General features: G+C 40.6%; 1 protein-coding gene and 1 pseudogene across 3 annotated transcripts in view; both read right to left on the bottom strand.

The window, feature by feature from the left end:
- The window catches only part of RAD51B (RAD51 paralog B), a 615,635-nt gene that overhangs the window by 24,334 nt on the left and 569,239 nt on the right, over window positions 1-22,062 (bottom strand). The gene's annotated exons all lie outside the window — the stretch shown is intronic.
- On the bottom strand, window positions 2,979-7,038 carry LOC138443170 (cysteine-rich PDZ-binding protein pseudogene; annotated as a pseudogene).

Here is a 22,062-nt window from a genome sequence, read left to right as displayed (position 1 = left end):
AGACTTGGCTTGGGCAGGACCACAGTCAAGTCTTTGGTTTCAGCTTGCTATAGCATCACATGTTTTTCCTGGCCTGATCCCACTTCCAAGAGGCTCAGAAAGTGGAAAAGGAGCCACAGAACAGAAAGTGCTGGACATAGGAACCTCAGGCATTCTCCAGGATGGTGACACCTTCTAGAGATAGTACTTGTGTCCCTTTAAAGTACAGGTGTGACCCTCCTCGGGAGCAACCCGGCCTACCCTTCTCCTCCATGGGTGGCCAGGAAGGTCAGTGTGGATAAGACAGCACAAAGACATCAGGAACCTTAGGTACAGGCTCTCTTGGAGGCTGCTTTTATAGAATTCTGGTCCTGGCAGGGTATATGAGTTTCTGCAAAAGAGCCCTGACTTTAGGAAAAAGTGAGTTTTGCCTTTGTGGCCCAGGGAAGCAGACATGAATAGGCAGCCATGTGCTGAGGGTTAGCTGGCACCAATTCTTCCACTTTCTCTTCTCCGACTCCTGTGCCAGGCAGGCTTCCTTTAACGCTGCTAATGAATCCTTCCTCTTTTATTTCCTTCCCTTTCCCACCCATTACCCCAAGTCTCATATTGGTCAGGGGCAAAGGGCAGAGTGAAATGAGCTGGCAGAAGGAAAGTGTAAGCACAGTTTCTTCCTGCAGGGGCAGGTGGTAGGCCTGGCTTTCTTTCTCTTTCTTTCCATCCACAAAATGCAGGGACCAAAGACATTGTAATGTGTTCAGCTAAGAAAGCTGGGGTGAGAAACGGTTGAGTTGGATAGCTCAGAAATAGGACTTTGCATCCATCCACAGATTTCTAGCTTGCTATTTTTTTTAACCCTATCTCAGTCTCCTCCGTGGTCAGCAGGATTGTGTGGTAGTTGATGAACTCACCGGCGGTGTCCTCGTTAAACACTTCTAATATTTACATCTGTACACAAGGGACCTGCTGAGAAGGAAGGGGAGCAAACCCACTGATTCTAAAATGTCCTTCAACAGGGACCCCATTATCTCATTTCGCCTGGATGTCTGGGCTAATAAAACCTTTTGCAAGCTAACCAAACCTTTCCTCTAGCTGTGCCAAATGTCTGCGACAGAAATCCTTCATGCCAGAGATTTTCCTCCTTGTCCAAGACTTAGAAAAAGGTTGTTTTCTCAGCTGCTTTGAAGCCCAGGAAGAGAGCCAGGGAGGCAAACAAGCCAGCCAGTCTTGCATCAGATAATTCAACAGGCTTTTGATAACCCCAAGTCTTCTGTCCTTTCCCCAGGTTGAGCTGAACTCTCCAAGCCAAGGGACAGAAGGGCCGGAAATGCTCCAGACAGGAAGATCTTGTGGCTGGAAGGAGGCCACAGGAACAGGGTGGCTTGAAGCATACTCAGTGAATCTCAAAGGAATTCCCTAGTCATTGTGTTAAGAGAGCTGGAGGGAAAGGTGGCAGAGATCCAGGTCCCAGTACATATCTGGATTGTATATTGATTAGAATCTGCTTCATCACTTGGAAAACCACTCTTCACGGAACATTGAAGCCTCAGTACCAACAGCTTTGCAAGATTACGAGGGGAGCGTAGAGAAAGAAGTGAATGGTGTCTAAACTGCCTTCTCAAAATAGGGAAGCAAGATCTGTAGTAGTAATACTGTGCTGGAAAACGACAAGGTGGAAAAAGGCACTGTATTTGAGCAGGCATAAACTTATTGATTTATCTACATGTGGCCTATTTCACAACTTTTCTGACAGAAACTGGGGGCAGAAATCTAAAGTTGATCTGAATCCCTTATGACATATAATTCCAGACCCTGGGAAGATTCTCCTAGAAAGTTTGGCCCTGAGGCTACAAGATCTTATTCCCCCCCAGAGCATCATTATGCTCTTTCATAACATCTCTCTGGGTGAGGTGATTGTTTAAAAATGTTTATATAATACATTAGATTCCCAAAGTTTATAAACTAAAATAACTTGCTCCTTAAAGAAAACATTAATTTCTTCAGATCAATAGGCTATTAACTTGGTAAATTATGCAATGGCAATAGTTCAGGTCAGAGTGGTATTTTGAGTTTATTATTTTTCCTATCATTTTATTATGAAAAATTTCAAACATGCAGCAAAATTTAAAGAATTTTATAGTGAATACCCATCAACCTATCAAGTGGATTCTACCACTAACATTTTATAATACTTGTTTTTATAACTTTTCTATCCAACAACCCATCTTAGCTTTATGTTGTTGCATTTTAAAGTAAATTGCAAACATCAGTGCACTTTCCTCTAAATACTTCAGCATGCATATAATTAATTATAAGCTTAGTATTTGTCCATATATTTTAAAAATCATGTTAGGGTTCTTTTTTTTTTTTTCCTAGTGAACTTTATATGTGGTTTGAAAGTGTTAGTGATTTTTTCCAAATTATACTAAAATTAGAATTTAGTGTCTACACCTATATAGTAGCATGCAAATTGTATAGTCAAAGAATATGGGTCATTATTTCTATATTAAATATCAGCTTTATGAGGTGAGTCTGCATATAATGAAATTCTTTTTAATAATTTCATGCATCTATTTATTTTTGGCTCTGCTGGGTCTTCATTGCTATGCTGGCTTTCCTTTAGTTGTGAGTGGGGACTACTCTCTAACTGCAGTGCGAGGGTCTCTCATTGCAGTGCTACCTCTTGTTGCCTGTGTAGCACAGGCTCTACGGCATGCGGGCTTCAGTACTTGCGGCTCCTGGGCTCTAGAGCACAGGCTCAATAGTTCTGGCACGTGGGCTGAGTTGTTCCTTGGCATGTGGGATCTTCCTTGCCCAGGGACCAAACCCGTGTCGTCTGCACTGGCAGGCAGTTTCTATATCATTGAGCCACGAGGGAAGCCCATACAATAACATTCTTAATATAGGTATTTAAGTTATATATTTCCCTCCAACCACTGCTTTAGCTGCATCTCATAAGTTTTGGTATGTTATATTTTTGTTTTCATTTTCTCAAAGTATTTTTCTAATTTCCCTTGTTATTTATGGACTTGTTGCTCATTTAGAAGTATGTGAGTGTATGTTTAATTTGTACATATTTGAGAATCCCCCAAATTTCCTTTTATTATTATTAATTTAGATCAACAACCAGAAGAAGGGATACATAGGGTGAAGTCCCAAACAAAGGAGCTTCTGTCCTAGCGGAGCTTGGAGCCCAGCCTGGTGGCATAGGGGAGTGTTCTGGTTCCCCAACGTGGAAGCTCTCTGAACACCTCTCTTTTTTTGAGTTTTTATGGAGGCTGAATTACACAGGCATAATTGATTAATTCATTGTCCACTGCTGGTTGACTCTATCTCTAGCTCTTCTGCCCTCCCCAGAAATCAGGGGGTGGAACTGGAAGTTCCCACTCTCTTTTCATGGTTGGTTCTCCTGGCAACTAGCACCCATCCTTAGGTGCTATACAAAAGTCAACTTCATTACATGAACCCCATTGTGGTGGAAACAGCTTGTTATAAGTAACAAGTAAACCATTTCACTGTGATGGCTCTGAAGCATTTTCAAAAACTGTTGAAGCTGAAACTCCAATACTTTGGCCACCTCATGTGAAGAGTTGACTCATTGGAAAAGACCCTGATGCTGGGAGGGATTGGGGGCAGGAGGAGAAGGGGACGACAGAGGATGAGATGGCTGGATGGCATCACCGACTCAATGGACATGAGTTTGAGTGGACTCCGGGAGTCGGTGATGGACAGGGAGGCCTGGCGTGCTATGATTCATGGGGTTGCAAAGAGTTGGACACGACTGAGTGACTGAACTGAACTGAACTGAACTGAAGAGATGAAATACTGCAACAAATGATGCTCCTGTTGTTCTTATCACTCAGAAAATTCCAAGTGTTTTGGCACCTGTGAGTTAGGAACTATGAATAAAAACTAAATATAAATATATATTATTTTGGAGAAATATATTTTGGTTATCTGAATGACCAAATATCTTATAAATCACAATATTACAGTATATAATTTCCATTCTTTTACTTTCAACTGATTTGTGTCTGACTTTAAAGTGTGTCTATTGGAGGCAACATATAGTTGGATCATGGGGATGGGGTTTGTTCGTTTTGACTCTATCAGCCAGTCTCTGCCTTTTGATCGATGTGTTGAGTCCATTTACTTTTAATGTGATTATTGATAAGACAGGATATATGTCTGCCATTTTGCTATGTGTTTCTCTGTATATCTTGTCATTTATGTTTCTCTATTTTTCTATTACTGATGTCTCTATGTTAGATACTTTTCTAGTTTACCATTTTAATTCTCTTGTACTATCTACTTTTGAGTTATTTTCTTATAGGTTGCTCTGGAAGTTGCTATTACTGTTTTAACTTAAAACAATCTAGTTTAGACCTATGCTAACTTAAATTGTTTACAAAAAAATTGCTCCATTATAGCCCCATTTTCTTTTCCTCCTTTGCACAATTATTGTTATGCACATTACATATTTATACATTAGAAGTTTACTAACACAACTTTATTTTATTTTATTTTTTAAATTTGGGTCTGGGCTAATTTATTTAAGGAACTATTTCACAATAATGGGCTCAGATATTTGAATGCCCTATGATGCTGTGATTAATTAAGGAACTGCTGATCCTAAAACTACACAACCAAAAGGGAATGAGGGAAGGATCACAAGTCTGAATGCCAAATTCAAAGCCATATATCAACAACTTCCTTCTTACTTTTGCAATATCTATAATGTAGAGGGAAAAATAAAAATTATATGAGTAATGATAAATTAAAAAGTACATACAGAACTAGGAAAATATTTTTGTTAGATTTGTTACTTACTCCAGTTAAATAAGATGTTTGTAAAGAAAAGCTTAAGGCAGAAAACTAGTTACACTGCTGCTGAACTTCTTTGACAGCAAAAGAAAGAATATCAGTCTACTTCCCTGGTTTATTTGTCTTAAGACATGTTATCTTGTAACTTGAACATCTAACTTATGCCTTGAAAATTCAAAGCAAAAAGTAAAATCATACGGAAAACCCGAAATGCCAATACATCTAAACAGACGTTTGCTTGTAGTTTTTGGTATCCAAAACCTTTTTTCCACACATAGAGCAGATGCCCTTTTTGTAGGCACAGCCCTGGCAATAATGAGAACCCAGTTGGTGTACAGAACTTTTACAAATTCTGCAAGTGGAGAACTTATTCTTTCCATACGGATCAAACCTTGCTTTTTTTGAGGTCAAAGCCTTATTTTCATTCAGCTTTCTTCCACCACTTTCTGTGGTATTCCTTGCACCATCTTTCCATGTATCTGGAGTGATAACAGTACCAAGTTTCTTTTCACATTTTTTGCACACCATCCTTCCGTGATGATACCCTCAGCCCCTAACACAACTTTAGATTTATGGTTTTATGCAATTGTCTTTCAAATCATATTTGAGAAAAAAGTAACAAACACCTCCCACATTCATACTTCTATATTTACTTATGTATTTACCTTTACCAGTGCTCTTTACTTTTGCATGTGGATTCCAATTACCCTCTAGAATCTTCATTTCAGTTTGAAGAACTGCTTTTAGTATTTCTTGTAGGCTTGGTGTACTAGTGACAAATTCTAAGATTCTGTATTTCTGAGAGTGTGTTAATTTCAATTTTGAAGGATAGTTTTGCTGGATATACAATTGTTGATTGATAGCAGTTTGAATACATCATTCTGTTGCCTTCTGATCGCCAGAGTTTCTGATTAGAAGTCAGCCTATAATTTTATTGAGGATGCCTTGTAAATGAAGTCACTTAGTGATTAATGATTGAACTGGATTTGATTGAACAGACTTCCCTAAATAACCTGGATCAGTAAGTCTCCCAAGCTGTGTGTGTGTGTGTGTGTGTGTGTGTTGTGTGTGTGTTGGGCATGCATTCAGGGAATTTAAAGCTTTGTCTTAATGTTCATTTCCTGTTCACACAGAGCCTCAAGGTCAGCAAGAAGTGACAGCTTAAGGTCTTCTGGGTCCTTCTTGGCCATGAGCAAAGCTCTGGGAAGATGTGTAGCATTCTAGCCTGGTATATGTAGGACATTTAAAAAGCTCCTTGTGGACATCTCATCACCCAATTTTTTTCTTTAAAATATTTTTGTCAGCCTCTTGTTAGCTCTACCAGGTAACAAGACCTTAGGCAGCCATGATGTAAACAATTGCCACCAGCCTGTAGGGTAGGGCTACTCACACAGACCAAGCTCTGAGTCAGGTCAAATAGTGACAATTCTCTTGCATGGGGCTATAAGGGACTTCCAAACCTTTCCAAGCTACAGTACAAAGCTATTGTAGTTGTGAGATGGTTGGCTTTCAAGATTACTACACAACTGGGGAAAGAATGATGGAATTTGTAAAAGTTTAATGCCACAAATCTTGCAACAATTCTTACTGAGATTCACCTGGTTTTCTTGAGTAAAAATTTACCAGATTTTCCAAGCCTCCAGTAATTTCCAGAGTTCTGAAAAAGTTGATTTTGACAGTTTTAATCAATGTTCTTGTTGCTTTTGAGGAGATGCAAGTTGCCTGAGTGCCTTACTCTGCCATTCTATATGTTAAGGCTCCCAAGACAAATTTTTAAACATTGATTCACTATCTATCTTTGTTATCTTCCCCTGTTCAACTCTGCAATTCTCTTTCTGTTTAAAATATTTTCACAATTCTAGAAAATTGATTATTTTATTTTGTTTTTAATCAACAATGCTTATCCATAATTCAAATAATATCACTTGGTATTATCTTCTACCTCTTTAATTGAGCTTATGTCAGCCATCATGTGTTTAATTTCCAAGAGCTCTTTCTTGTCTTCTATTTCTAATTCAACACATCCTACCCTTGTTTTTATATAATTTTTAATTCTCTGAGGATATTAATTACAGTTTAAGGGATTTCTTCCCTTAAATCTTGTATTATCTATAATTCCTCAGTTTTCTTTTTATTTGTTTTCGCCTTCATGTGTGAGGTACATTCTATGAGTTGGGTGATCCCTTGGTTATCCAGTCATTTTAAAATTATATAATAGAAAATATATTTTATTCTAAAACTATAATTAGAAATAACGTGCATATGGTAAACTGGTGGGATTCACTGGGGACTGATAAATGTCAATACATGGAGATATCTTCTCAGAGGTGGGTTGGTATTTACAGAAAAGACCTGTCCAATCTCTTGTCTAGCTCCTACAATCTAGAAGCAGGGCAGAGAAAGGGGCTTCAGGTTCACCATTTGACAGGTGTAATCTCTTCTTTTAGGCGCTGCCTCCCACTATGTCCTCCACTTTTATTTGAAGTCCCAAGTCTGAAACTTCTTTAATTCATTTTCTCCAAAGATAAATTTCGGTTGTCAACTTGGATTGGAGATTGGTCACCTAGCTGTCAGGGTGAGAAAGGTGGTCCAACTATTTCCTATATTTCATGTAAAATTTTCAGCCAATCTCCTGTTTTCATCTTCTCTGCTTTCTGTGATGGCTGGTGCTTCTAAGTCTCAGGAAATCTTTTAAGTGTTCTGCTGTTACACTACATTGAGAATACTTTGGCTTATAGATTCCTCTGTTATATCTTGTCAATCTTCCATCACTTCCTGTATTCCAATATCTTGTTGAAACCTGTTGATATCTCAAAGAGACCTAATCTTCCTGCCCTTTGGGGTTAACCATTTTTATTATTATTAAATGGAAATAATTTCAGATAGATCATGAGAAAGAGTGGAGATATAAGTGGTCAAACCTTCACATTAGAGAGGAGGCCCTCTTTGTGAGCTTTAGTTCTTTTATCTCCAGTTGGGTAGTAAATTGGTGGTATTATCACAATATCAACTTTGAGGGTCAGTTACACACACACACACACACACACACACACACACCTATGCACATACTATATATAAAATTATCATACACCTAAAAGCTCCTCTCAGTGGTGGTTAATATAATTTTTAACTATCTTTAAATCATCCTTTCAGGGGACTGAAAAAAGGTGGCTTGAGGCCAAATATGATCATCATTATTACAAAATGTAAGATGCTTTGAATTTAGTCACTGTGGCTTCAAATCTTGGCTGTATGATTTGGGGCATTCTAACCTCTCTACCTCTCACTTTCTTTATGTCTAAAATAAGCACAGTAATACCAGCTTCATAGGCTTATTGTGAAAATTAGTGAGATGAATGAAATGAATGAAAAATATGGCACATCATAAGAACCTAAGAAATGTGAAGTTTCTTTCCACTGTGGTGGGGGAGCAGGTAAAAAATGTAGGAAGGTTAGTGATTTTTCTCTATCTTGAAGGCTAAAGAATTAGTTCCATGATCTATTTGCCTTTGCTTACTTTACTTCCCATGTGAGAGGGTCTATGTGTATAAGGCTAACGTACAGTTTTATACACAGGCCACAGCACTGTACATTTAGGTTTAAAATGATATTTCTAACCCTTTTTGAAATTGTTAGTGTTATCATTTGTTAGTATTGCTGCGGGGTGCTGCTAAAGAAAGGAGAGATGTTTGTATTACTAGTAAGTTCATGGCCATCAAATACCACATTTAATCTTTATTTTTAAAGTTTCTTTTAAAAATCAAAAGTTGGTATGAGTATTACTGGTTTTAACTTTCAAGTATGAACAAGTATGTGCTGGTTGCATTGTCTGAGTTTAGAAATTTGGAAATTTCAATCTGGCTCCAATTAAAGCAACTAAATACTGTTACAGGCAATTTCATGTGACAAAAACCAATTCCCTTTCTCTACCATAAACCAGGAGTATAAAAATGACCAGAAAAATAAGATGCACAGAAACTCTGTCCAGATATAAATGCTAAGTTCTCTGAACACCTGGTGAGATGGGCCTGACTTCCTAGCACTGTCCACAGACCCACAGGAAGCAGAGCTGGCCCTTCTTGTCCCAGGTCTGCTAGGAGACACAGCCAAGGGAACTCTGGCCTGCAAGGGTCACTGAAGGAAGGCTGTGACTGTGTGATTATTACGGTAAAAATGATGCCAGGAACTCAGAGGGTGTGTCTTGAATTCTGAAGCACACATCCCTGTTACATCATGCTTGGGCCACACGGGATTTTCTTTCGTCTCAAAGGAATTGATTCGAGGAAGGCAACATGTTTCTATGTAGAGAGGCTGAACTCTGGACTTGACATCTCCAAAAGTGTCTGGTCAAGTGGGACTGGCTTGTGTAATGGACCACATCCCTTGCTCTGTTCTGAAGGGTGGAGAAACTATTGCTAGTGGGAATCAACACACTCTTTCTTCAGAGCAGGGTCAAATTAATTCCCTCTGTCACTGCAGCATTCTTACTATTTCCCTAAAGCCTTCCTCCAGTGAAAAAAATAAGGGGGCAAAGGACAAGAAGGAAACACAAGACAGGATTTCAGATGACTTCATGGGTGTAACAGAGAGACAATAGAGTACCTTTCCAATCCTTTCCTTTAGGGCTTCAACTCAGTCTAGTTGGAACCAGTCTTTGCAACAAGCTCAATCAGATGGAAGGAAGCTGCAACTTCATATAATAACTCTCTCTGGTGTTGTTAGGGCAGAATCAGAAGTTGTCAGTTTAGTCTTTTGTATTTTTAATGTTACTGTATCTAAATCTTATACTAGATATAAATATAAAGTGGTACATTTATTACATATTGTTGGAAAATTAAGGTATCTTTAACCTATAGAAACAGGTTTATAGACTAAAATAATTCAAGAAATAGGAATCTGCAGGAGAAGGACTTTAGAAAGGACTTGGGAAGAAGAGCTTGATAGCAACCAGACTGGATTTGGAAGGAGTCTAAAACTATCTTATCTCTCTGAGAACCCATCAGATTTCCATTTGGGGCCTACTTTAAACATCAGGACTCCTGACAGACTTGGTAATGATAGTGATAAGAGCTAACAGTTATTAAGTTCTTGTTATGTGCCAGGCACTGTCCTGAGACAGGTTATCCTTATATCAACCTTACGAAGTGAATGCTATTATTATCCCCATTTAACCAATGAAGAAATTGAGATGCAGATCATGAAAGTCTACTGATCAACAGAGGGGCATGGCTGGTTGCCCATGTCCAGGTCCAGAACTTTTATTTATGCAATAATTGAGAACAAGTGCGCTCACTAGGCAGCCACTCATGGGATCTGATTGGAGGGGCTGCCAAAGGTCCCTAGTCAAAATTTTCCCTCTCTCGCTGACTTGTTAGGGATTGAAATTCTCATTGGAATCAGACATTCAGGTAAAACCTGTGTCTCCAACTGGCCTCCCTGTTCAACACAAACAGTGTGTTCTGTCAGGCAGAGAAACTTCTCCAGAATAAGTCAGTAGATAATCTTGCCTAAAATGCATGACCCTGAAGAATACAGATGAATACTGATCACCAAGAGGGTAGAAAACTGTCTAATGTAGATGTTCTCTGGGCTGGGAAATCTGGACAGGGCGCTTTGTAGGGTCCAGCAAGGCCTGGCATGGAGCCCCTAAAGGAAGGAGGTGAGCGTGTTTAGTCTTCCTTTTTGGTCCTCATGCTGATGATCAGCTCTGTTAAGAATTTAGGTGCCTTTTAAAGTATCCTAATCCCAAACACACTTTTTATCTTTAATGTTGACTGGACTGCACTAAGGAATTATTTGCCAGTTTTACCAAACTACTGAGTCTCTCTCTCTTCTCCCCTGCCACACTATGAACATAGCTTTCTTTATGTTTCCCTGATTATATAAATAATACACATTTACTATAAACAATTCAATAAATATAGAATTGTGAGGAATAAAGCAAACCAGCCCGCTCCCAGAAATTCTGGGTAAGGGAACTCTTGATGTCAGAGGCCACAGAACCGAGTGGGAGCTGGGGTTAGGGGAGGTGGTGGGTGGTCGAAGCTCCCTTCTCTCCCTTGGGGCCCTTGGGAGGTAGGATGGGAGGCAAGTCCAGAAGATTTGGCCTTAAAAAGTCCTAAGCTCTTTCTGGTTCCATGCCGTTCCAATGTCAGCTTCAATCTGTCACCCCTCTGCTCCTGTCCCCGCCACCAAGCAGGGAACTGCCTTCTGGAATGGCACACAGCAACCTTGGCTTGGCCCAATTAGGAGGTACAATAATGTGAAAAGCCTCTCCTTTGTTCCCCCAGGGCACCATCTTAAATAACAACTCTATTTTTTCCCCCTCCTTCCCAAGGAGTTAATCATGTTTTAGAAGTAAACGAGAGCTCTGCCTCATTACTATGGGACAAAAGCTTTCATCGCAAAGACAAGAGCCCACACATTGACGTTTTCTTAGAGCTCAGACAGAGTTCCTCTAATAGCAATGAGGAAGAATGATTAGAGGTAACTCCCCTAATGACACCATGGATTACTCCATACACAGGAAGGCAGATTCATCTCTAGGGGAGCCAGCCAAGACTCTATAAAAACTGGGACACCAAAGAGGAAGAAAGGCAAGAAAAAAAAAGAATGGAAGCAAAAAAAAAAACAAAAAAAACAAAAGCCATGTTCAGCAACACAAGAGCAGAGATTTTAGTCCTCTTCCAAACAGCTGCAGAATCTCCAGCTCACAGAAGTCATGTGATGGAGAGTGTGATTTGGGGGGACAGCTTGGGGGATGGGCCTAAAGGAAACCTATTGTTCTGAGCTTGGATTTATTTGGTGACCTGGAGCAGTTTTCTGAGCCATCATCTCCTTTTAAAATCAGGATCAAGAGAGAGGACCAATTAAGGCGAGCCCTATTAAAAGACATTTAAAAAACCAACTATATTTTAAGTTCCATTTCGGTCTAGATCAGTAAAGAACAACTTTTATGGAGTATTTGTATAACATTTACTGTGCTCTTTGGGGTTTCTAGATAGAAGGGGTTAGACAAGGTTAACAATGAAGCAAAGAATGGTGACAAATATTAGTAGACTGCCAGCTATTTCTGAAGTGAAGCTATTGAATGCTACTTCTCTAGCTTAGATCAAAGTTGTTTATTTAAATAATTAAAAACAAAAATGCTTAAATTTTTTGAGTTTCAGGAATGTACCATTTCAATCATGTTAATGTCATCATCCTCTTGCCTGTTGTTGTTCAGTTACTAAGTTGTGCCAGACTCCTTGTGACCCCATAAACCGCAGCATGCCAGGCCTCCCTATCCTTCACTATCTCCCAGAGTTTGCTCAAATTCATGTTCCATTGAGTTGGTGATGCCATCCAACCATCTCATCCTCTGTTGTCCCCTTCTCCTCCTGCCTTCAATCTTTCCCAGCATCAGGGTCTCTTCCAATGGGTCAGCTCTTCACATTAGGAGGCTAAAGTACTGGAACTTCAGCTTCAGCCTCAGTCCTTCCAATGAACATTTTGGGTTGATTTCCTTTAGGACTGACTGGTTTGATCAGCTCAAGGGACTCTCAAGAGTCTTCTCGAACACCCCAGTTTGAAAGCATCAATTCTTCAGGCACTCAGCCTTCCTTATGGTCCAACTCTCATATCTGTACATGACTATTGAAAAAACCGTAGCTTTGACTATACAGACTTTTGTCAGCAAAGTAATGTCTTTGATTTATAATATGCTGTCTAGGTTTGTCATAATGCTTCCAAGGCAAGCGTCTTTTAATTTCATCGCTGCACTCACTGGACACAGTGATTTTGGAGCCCAAGAAAAGAATATCTGTCACAGTTTCCACTTCTTCCTCCATCTACTTGCCATGAAGTGATGGACTGGATGCCATGAGATTAGTGTTTTGAATGTTGAGTTTTAAGCCAGCTTTTCCACTCTCCTCTTTCACTCTGATCAGGAGTGTCTTTAGTTCCTCTTCACTTTCTGCCATTAGAGTGGTATCATGTGTACATCTGAGGTTGTTGATATTTCTCCTGGCAATCTTGTTCCTAGCTTGTGATTCATTCAGCCCAGCATTTCACATGATGTACTCTGCATAGATGTTAAATAAATAGGGTGACAATATATAGCCTTGTAATACCCCTTTGTCAATTTTGAATCAATCTATTGTCCATGTAAGGTTCTAACTGTTGCTTCTTGGTCTGAATACAGGTTTCTCAGTAGACAGGTTAGGTGGTCTGGTATTTCCATCTCTTTAAGAATTTTCCACTTGCCATCCTCTTGCCTGTATTTCTATATATCCCTATCATGGAATACTATGCTGCTGTGAAAAAAAGGATAAGTAACTATATTTACATGGAAAGATTACCTATGATGTATGGATGATATTGTGAGCACACACATATTTTAATATACACACAGAAAAACCTAGGAGATTATATACCCCTGGAAGATTTTCCCTTCTACTATGTATATTGCTTGCTTTTTTTCCCCACAAGCAAGCAGTACTTTTATGTTTCCTGTTTCAGAATAAATAAGCAAAAACATTGTTTCCTTCATACAGGTAGGGAAAGTCAAGTTAAAGAGAAAGTAAGTGTTCTGCCATACTTAGCCAGGATATGCTATTTGTTGTTGCCAAAAATTTCCTGTTGAGTGGCATAGACTGAAGCTGAATGCCACTGAAAGTAGATCATGCCAGAACAAAAACACAGGACCTAAAAAGGATAGACACTTTGCAATTATATAAAACCATATTTAAAATAAGTGTAAGCAACAGTTGGTGAGAACTGAATGACTTAGTTAATGTTATACTAATTCAACAAATATTTACTGAGTATCTCCTATGTCCTAGGTACTAAGCTAGACATTAGGGAAAATGAAAATGAATATGATGAGGTCCCTGCCCATAAGAAACTAAATGGTCAGCTCTGAAGTAACCCAAGGCCTTGGGGATCCAGAAGATAACACATGCAGAAAACACTTGCTTCCCAGCCCCTTGCCTCAGGGTGAGTGGCAGTCCAAGGTTTTCATGGCATAAAGCCCTGTACTTCTAGCTTTTCCAGATGAATCAGATCAATCTATAAAAGAGGGGTCCCTGTAGATCATATGGATCATATATCCATTTAATCTTAAAATGAGTGTACTCTCTCCATTGGGGAAACAAGACCCATTGCAGATAAACCAAAGGACCTCAGCATTGAACTATCACATTTTTTAATTTCTCAAAATCCATTCTTGGCTCTCTAGTATCTACTTTTCAAACTCTTGGGCAGGTCCTTCTCAACCTGGCCCAAATCACTGCCCTGGTTTCACCTCTTACCTCCTTCCCCCTCCCCTCCTGATCACTCCCCAATCTAACTCTGCTAATTAAAGATGTCAGGCGTGCCTTACCTTGGGCTGTTCTCTCTCACCTGAATGAAATTCATGAGAGACCAGCTCAAAAGACACCTCCTCTGTAAAGCTGCCCTTCACCTCCTGTCTCCGCACGCTTTGTCATTCTTCCCTCCCCTCTATTTTAAGAGGTCTTGATCATGGAATGACTCCCAGGCTTTTCCTCAGGCCATTCCAGTTGTTAAAATACTGAAATACTGCCATGTCATTTGGCAAATATCTGCTGCTCCTAAGGCACCTAGGGCTCCACTGTTTCACCAGCCCAAGGCCCTGCCCACGTGATCCAGTACTAAGGGGTCACTGCCCGGCATGGGGGAGGAGGTGCTCAGAGCCCCTTCCCCCATGGTCTGGCATCCGTCCCGCCTGGTCACTCCCTCTTCAGGACCAGTCGTATAATGCTTGCACTACCCTCCTGCTCGTCACACTACATTATGGTCAGCGGTTCCTAGCCTTGCCGATCCAGCTAGATTTTGAACATTATGTTTTATTCATCTTTGCTTTTTCCAGAGCTTAGTCCAGTACACAGTAGATGTTCAGTAAATGCCAGCTTGCTAAATGACCACATTTCCAAAATTATTACTAATTCAGCTACTTATTTGATGCCACTTTTGAACTGGAAAGAATATTTTACAGCCCATCATTAATGATTAAGTGGAACTAAACCAGAAAATGCCGTATTTTTATCATGGAAGAAATGACATCAAGTACTTCCATAAAGCTTCGTATGTAGCAAAGAAGCCATGGCTAACTAAAAGCTCAAAATGATTTTTTAATTGCTTTTAAGTCATTATTTTTAACTTACTCTTTATCTGAACTGTTTCAAAGAGTCTCATAAACCAGAAAGGCTGTTGAATGTGAGTTTCACGCCTTTTTTTCTCTCTAGAATAGTGGAGGTGAATAAGAAAATGTCTGAAAGGAAACCAGTGAGAGGTTCAACAAATGTAAAAGGAGGAAGAAGAGATGCACAGGAATAGAATCATCTAGAAACACGGAAGGTGGGCCTGAATAATCAGGACTGGTCTCTACCTAATGGGAGGATATAAACCAATTTAATAATAAAAGTAAAAGTAAAGTATGGGAATACCAGACCACCTGACCTGCCTCTTGAGAAACCTGTATGCGGGTCAGGAAGCAACAGTTAGAACTGGACATGGAACAACAGACTGGTTCCAAATAGGAAAAGGAGTATGTCAAGGCTGTATATTGTCACCCTGCTTATTTAACTTCTATGCAGAGTACATCATGAGAAACACTGGGCTGGAAGAAGCACAAGCTGGAATCAAGATTGCCAGGAGAAATATCAATAACCTCAGATATGCAGATGACACCACCCTTATGGCAGAAAGTGAAAAGGAACTAAAAAGCCTCTTGGTGAAAGTGAAAGAGGAGAGTGAAAAAGTTGACTTAAAGCTCAACATTCAGAAAATGAAGATCATGGCATCCGGTCCCATCACTTCATGGGAAATAGATGGGGAAACAGTGGAAACAGTGTCAGACTTTATTTTTTTTGGCTCCAAAGTCACTGCAGATGGTGACTGCAGCCATGAAATTAAAAGACGCTTACTCCTTGGAAGGAAAGTTATGACCAACCTAGGTAGCATATTCAAAAGCAGAGACATTACTTTGCTGACTAAGGTCCGTCTAGTCAAGGCTATTGTTTTTCCAGTAGTCGTGTATAGATGTGAGAGTTGGACTGTAAAGAAAGCTGAGTGCAGAAGAATTGATGCTTTTCAACTGTGGTGTTGGAGAAGACTCTTGAGAGTCCCTTGGACTGCAAGGAGATCCAACAAGTCCATTGTAAAGGAGATCAGTCCTGCTTGTTCTTTGGAAGGAATGATGCTAAAGCTGAAACTCCAGTACTTTGGCCACCTCATGGGAAGAGTTGACTCATTGGAAAAGACTCTGATTCTGGGAGGGATTGAGGGCAGGAGGAAAAGGGGACGACAGAGGATGAGATGGCTGGATGGCATCACCGACTCGATGGACATGAGTTTGAGTGAACTCCAGGAGTTGGTGATGGACAGGGAGGCCTGGCGTGCTGCAATTCATGGGGTCTCAAAGAGTCGGACATGACTGAACGACTGAATGACTAAACTGAACTGAACTGAACTGAAAGTAAATTTGCTCAGTTGTGAGCAAATTTGCTCTTTGCGACCCCATGGACTGTAGCCTACCAGGCTCCTCTGTCCATGAGATTTTCCAGGCAAGAGTCCTGGAGTGGGGTGCCATTGCCTTCTCCAGGGGATCTGCCCGACCCAGGGATCAAACCCGGGTCTCCAGCATTGCAGACAGATGCTTTACCATCTGAGCCACCAGGGAAGCCCCTTTAATAATAAAGGTTCTCCTTATTAGAATTTTCTGGCTTCACATTGGTACACAACTATGAGCATCTAATGCATTTATTATTCAGATGCAAGTCACAGAAATGCAACTGAGACTAAATAAAAAGGAAACCTATTGGCTCACATAACTGGAATCTTCAGGGTATGTGACCTTCGGCACAGCTGGATCCAGGGCCTCAAATGATGACCTCTGAACTTCCCCCTCTCCCCATCATGGAATCTCTTGGTTTTGTCTCCCTCTGGGTTGACTTCACTGTCATTCTCAAGTAGGTTCCCTCTGGATAGTGGCAAAGATGGCCACCAAGAGTGCCAGGCTTACATTCTACCAATGTAGCAACTCTGATTATTTTAGCAAAGTCCCAGGTTGATTCTAAACTGACTGCTGCAAACCATCTCTACAGAAAGAGTGTGTGATCCCACCATTGGTCAGACCTCAAGCCAGCGGATACAGTGCAGGCTGAAAATGGAAGAGAGCTGTCTCCTTATAGAAAGTCAGGGCTCAGTCACTTCAGAGTGAAATCTGAGTTTAACTCCATTTTCCACCATTTACTAGTTGTTTTTGCTTCAGAGAGCCTGAGCCTATTTCCCCAACTGTAAAATCAGAGTAATAATACCCATCTCATAGTGTTACTGTAAAAACCCATCTCATAGTATATTGTATAGCTCTCATTGTGTGTCTGTTACAAAAATGGCCAACAATTAAATGTTATCATCAGCATTCCCTGGGGCATTTATAGAAAGCACAAACGCTACCCCACAAAGGCTCTTTCTTACAGAAATAAGTAGAGAAGAAGGTGTACAGCCATAACCTAGATGCAAACCATGGCATACAGCCTCATTTTCAGCCCCCCTGGAGCCCACTGGCTTGCGCTTGGCACTTAAATAGAATCCCTACCTTCAATTTTTAAAATTCTTCTCAGCCCAATACCACATTTGTTTTCTCTTTACTGTACAAGTTCAATAGAATGGATAATCCCCTTTGTTCACCAAATCGATCACTTTCCAAAGTCTTAATTTCTAAGGTTTCTCAATATAAGAATGAGGTAACTTGAACACAGCCAAAGACTACTTACACTTTGAGGCGAGTCAGCAATTAAGAATGCTAACTCTATTAAATCCAATAATTCTATTATTTCTGGCCCAGTGATAAAATCTGAGGAGAAACACATTCAGGAAAGCCAGTCAACTTTAAGATATACCTGCAGAGTTGTACCTTAACTTAGTGAATAATAATTAAGCACAGCAACAACTAGTAATGGCTTAACCTCTTCGTGCCTTGATTCCTTCATCTGTAAGGTGAAGATAATAGTACGTATCTTACAAGGATGTGATGACTGAATGGATAATTACATGGGACCATATAAGTGGCTAAGCATTTGATGTTAGCTGTTGTTAAGCACAGCTATACTGAAAACCACTAAATTGATGATCTTACTGGTCCTTTGACAAGCAAGAGATCTTTTTCATTTTGAAAGAAAGAAAATTTAAGAGTTCTGGCCAAGCTTACAGGTTTAGAGATGTATGAAGTTGGGAAGAGAATTCAGCAGTCCCTTCCCCTAACTTGTCCCTTTGTTGTAAGCCTTGTGGGCCAGCTCTTTAGCCTTGAAAGCAAAGTGTGAAAGTGGGAAGATATCCTGTAGTTTTAGTCTGCTGTTAGCTTTGGGCTCCGTCATGAGAGTCTCTATCTACCTCTGAACCTTATAAACAGAGACTTGAGAGGGAAATTTGCCAAAGTTCAATTGCATATCAAAGAAAGCCACAGAGCCAGAAAGCTCCCTACGGACCCACACAGCCGCTTTGTCTACTGCCAAGCCATGGCCCTAATGCATGGATACGCCTGTAAGCCAAGAGCCAAAGCCACAAAGTTCCACCAGTTCATTTAGCCTTGGCATTTCAATGTACTGAGGGATCTGTTATTTGGGTTGTTGTCTCATTGTTAAGGGGTAAAAACAGAAACATCCTTGTCATCGGAAAATTGGTTTACTAAAATCACCACCACTACCCCAACCCCACCCCAACCCTACCGTGAGAATAGTTCCACTGCCTTCTGTGAAGAAATGGAGCAAAGGCCAGCTTTTCCCCGTTGGTGAACCCTGATCTCTTTGTGGTCATCCTTTCCCATGGACTCACTTGGATGGGCCAGTTCCTGCATCCCAGGGTAGGGGCAGCTCTATAGCCAGTGTCACCAATGCTTGAACCTGGGCATGGGGTCTACTTCCATCTCAATCACTGCCCTTCTCAAGGGAACCACTCATGATGGCTTAGTTTCTATTCCAATACCCCTTCAGTTCTTCCCTAATATCTACCCACCCCTCCACCCCTGCTCAAAAATTGTAAACACAAAAGGATTCATAACTCCTTCCACCACTGGGATTTGCTTGTTTCTTCAAATGGTACCCCCAAATCCCGTGACTACAACTTTTCTCCCTGGATAGCCATGATGCATTGAGTTTTCAAAATGTCCTCAGTTGGACAGCTACATAGAGGACTCACACCAGAGAATTACGAAGTTACAAACAGTAGCTTGTCATGCTTGGAGAAGTCGATTCCATTTGAATCAACAAACACATATTGAGCATCTGCTCTGCACTGTGCTGGGACCTTTAGGAGTGAGTCAGTCCTGCCTTCTAATTTAGCTGAACGCCTAATGTGGCAGGAAAGTACTACCTAAAACCACACTCAGTGGGAAGACAGAGAGCCTTGTGGTTGAGACAAATGCAAAGAAATGGTATTATTCAAGCCACACCATAAAGGACAACAAGTAGGATTTCTTCAAATGAAGGGCCTTCCAGGCAGGTAATACAGCCTGAGCAAAGAAAGTAAGGGTAGAAAGTTCTAGGCACTACCACACACTGCAACATTTTAGTGAAAGCACATAAATTATGAATAAAGAAAATGTACCTAGTACCAGCAATACTTCTTATCTGCAAATTCTGTTGGAATGCTTGAGATTCATCTCCCATGGAAGAGCTTTTATTATTTGAAGCACACAGCTGGTTTTTTTTTTTTTTTTCAATTTATGTTTTTAGACAGGAAAAAGCAGTCCTTGAGAAGCAATGACTTATGCAAAGCTGGGCAAAGGTCAGTGTCCTGAACTTTGCAAGCGGCCAGGCTGGAGGCAGATCTCAGAATTCACGTTTTCTGCCATCACCATCAGACCACCCTGCCATCTAATAAAACCAGCCCCAGGTCATGGTTTTGAACATCTGAAAGTGGAAAGAAATGTGACAGGTCAAAATCTCAGATTCCCTTGGCTTTCTAATTACTTGCAAATCCACATAAGGCTCACATATCACTCTCTTCTCATTTTGTCAGCATCTGAATTTGTTTGGTTGTCGTGTGAGTGATGAAACCTTAAAAGCTATGTTGATGTGTGCAGCATGTGGAAAACCATTCCTAGGTTCTCTCTGCCATGGAAAGGCCAGAGGTACATGTACACATTCTTATACACCCAGATAAACGGATCCATCCACTTGTACACACACTCAACATCACTAGACACTCATTTAAAAAAACACAACGTACTGGGTGCTGACTTGATGGGAAGCCATGGGCTAAGTTCTCAGACACTGGCCAAGAAGAGATGGGATCCAACCCATCCCTAGACCACAGGAAAAATACTTTTAACCACAGAGCTGGCTGCAAAATATCCTTTTTGTAGGAAACAAAATGTTTCCAGCCCTGGGATTTTTTTTTTTTTTTAAGGTCCCTTCACTGTTACTGAGTAGGAAAGGCAAATGCTTAAGCAAGAGGCCAAGTAAACATCTAAGGAAACCAAAACCAGGCTCCTTTGCTGGGAGAGTAGAACACAGAGTGAGTGAAAGGCACACTGGACAAGCCCCAGGCCTTTCGAAGTCATGGGGGGCACAGCAACTCCGGCAATTATTCGTGTGTTTATGACCCCACTGTAATCCCAGTTCACTGCGGTTCCCCTCGTTAGCCAAGCAGACTCGGGCAAGCTGCTTCACTTTTCTCAGCCTCAGTTCCTGAAGTGTCAAGAGTGAATAGTAACAGTGCTAATATCAAAGGTTACTGTAAAGAAAAAAATAAAGAGTGTGTAAAAGTTGCACAATGCCCAGGGCATAGCAGGGACTCAAGAAATAGGATTTGCTAAGCTTGGTTCCGGAACTCTAACAAGTCACCAGAGAACTACCATCACAGACGATTAGAACCCAAGGATTCCTTAGAGATTAATACTCCAGCCCCCACATTTTATAAATAAGAGAACAGTTCTAGAGAGATGAAAAGTTTAAGGTGCTCAGTCGTGTCCGACTCTTTGCTACCCCATGGACTGTAGCCCGCCAGGCTCCTCTGTCCATGGAAATCTCCAGGTGAGAATACCAGAGTGCGTAGCCAGTCCCTTTTCCAGGGGATCTTCCCAATCCGAGGATTGAGATCTTCCCAATCTGAGGATTGAACCTGGGTCTCCTACATTGTAGGCAGGTTCTTTACCATCTGAGCCATCAGAGATAAAGATGTGTGACCATGTCATCCAGTTAGTGATAGATCCTGAGCTAAGACCTTGCAGACTGGATGCAAAGAGTAAAGAGAGTTAAAGTAATTCTATTACAGAGGACACCACGTGCTATCAGCTGGCACTGGATCTTAGACCCAGTATGTCTAAGAGTCACCTGGGCAATGTATAAAACATGCAGATATCTAGAACCACCCCCCAGTGCTGCTGATTTAGTCTAGGAGGGCCCAGAAATCTGAATGTTAACAAGTTCTACTAGTGGATTCCAAGAGGTAGTCCTCTGACCACTGGTCAAGAAACATTACAAGAGGAAGTCATTAGCCAAATAAATATTAATAACTGTGCAGAGTGCTAGGGTTGATCCCATGATTCAGCACAAGCAGTGTGGCAAGCCCTACCATAAATAATGAAGAATGTTCCCATTGTACAAAATAGTAACTGAGGTAGAACATGGCACTGCTTTATCTTCTAGATCTGTTTCATAGAAGAACCTGTGACTCAGAGTCCTCTGCCCAAGATCACGCATCTAATTAGAGACAAAGCTAGAGTGTAGTTCTAAAATATCATTACCTGTTTTCACAAATGGAGAATCTTTTTTCTAGGTACTTAGAGGTGAAGACAAAGGGCTATGCATGTATATTTGTTATAGGCTAGGAACTATGAATTAATTTTAATCGCTGAGAGTATTAAAAAAAAATCATCCTAGCTTTTTGATGCAATAAAACGTAAAAGTTCTCCCACAGTGTGTCTGGGCTGTTATTCATTCTATCAGCTCCTTTGCAGGCTATGGAAGAAACTTGGTTAGAAGAAAGAAGTAACAATACCATACAATGCTGGACATTTCAGAGACACCGGAAACTCTATTCACATTAGTGCACACCACCTGCCTCCTTTTCATTACAATTCTGCTCTTCTAATAGAAAACATATATCTGACCCCAAGACCTATAAAGTTCTGTGCGTCATCAAATAACCGCACAAGTATCCTCTTTAGTGGTTACTGTGTTGAAGAATTTGGGAACTTCCTGGACATAGCCCAGATGAATCAATATGGGGTTGGATTCAGAGTCACTGGAAAGGATG

Source organism: Ovis canadensis, chromosome 7 (genome assembly GCF_042477335.2).
Source record: "Ovis canadensis isolate MfBH-ARS-UI-01 breed Bighorn chromosome 7, ARS-UI_OviCan_v2, whole genome shotgun sequence".
NCBI lineage: Eukaryota > Metazoa > Chordata > Mammalia > Artiodactyla > Bovidae > Ovis > Ovis canadensis.
Note: the sequence above shows the minus strand (reverse complement) of the source record. Positions and strands in the feature narration are given on the sequence as shown.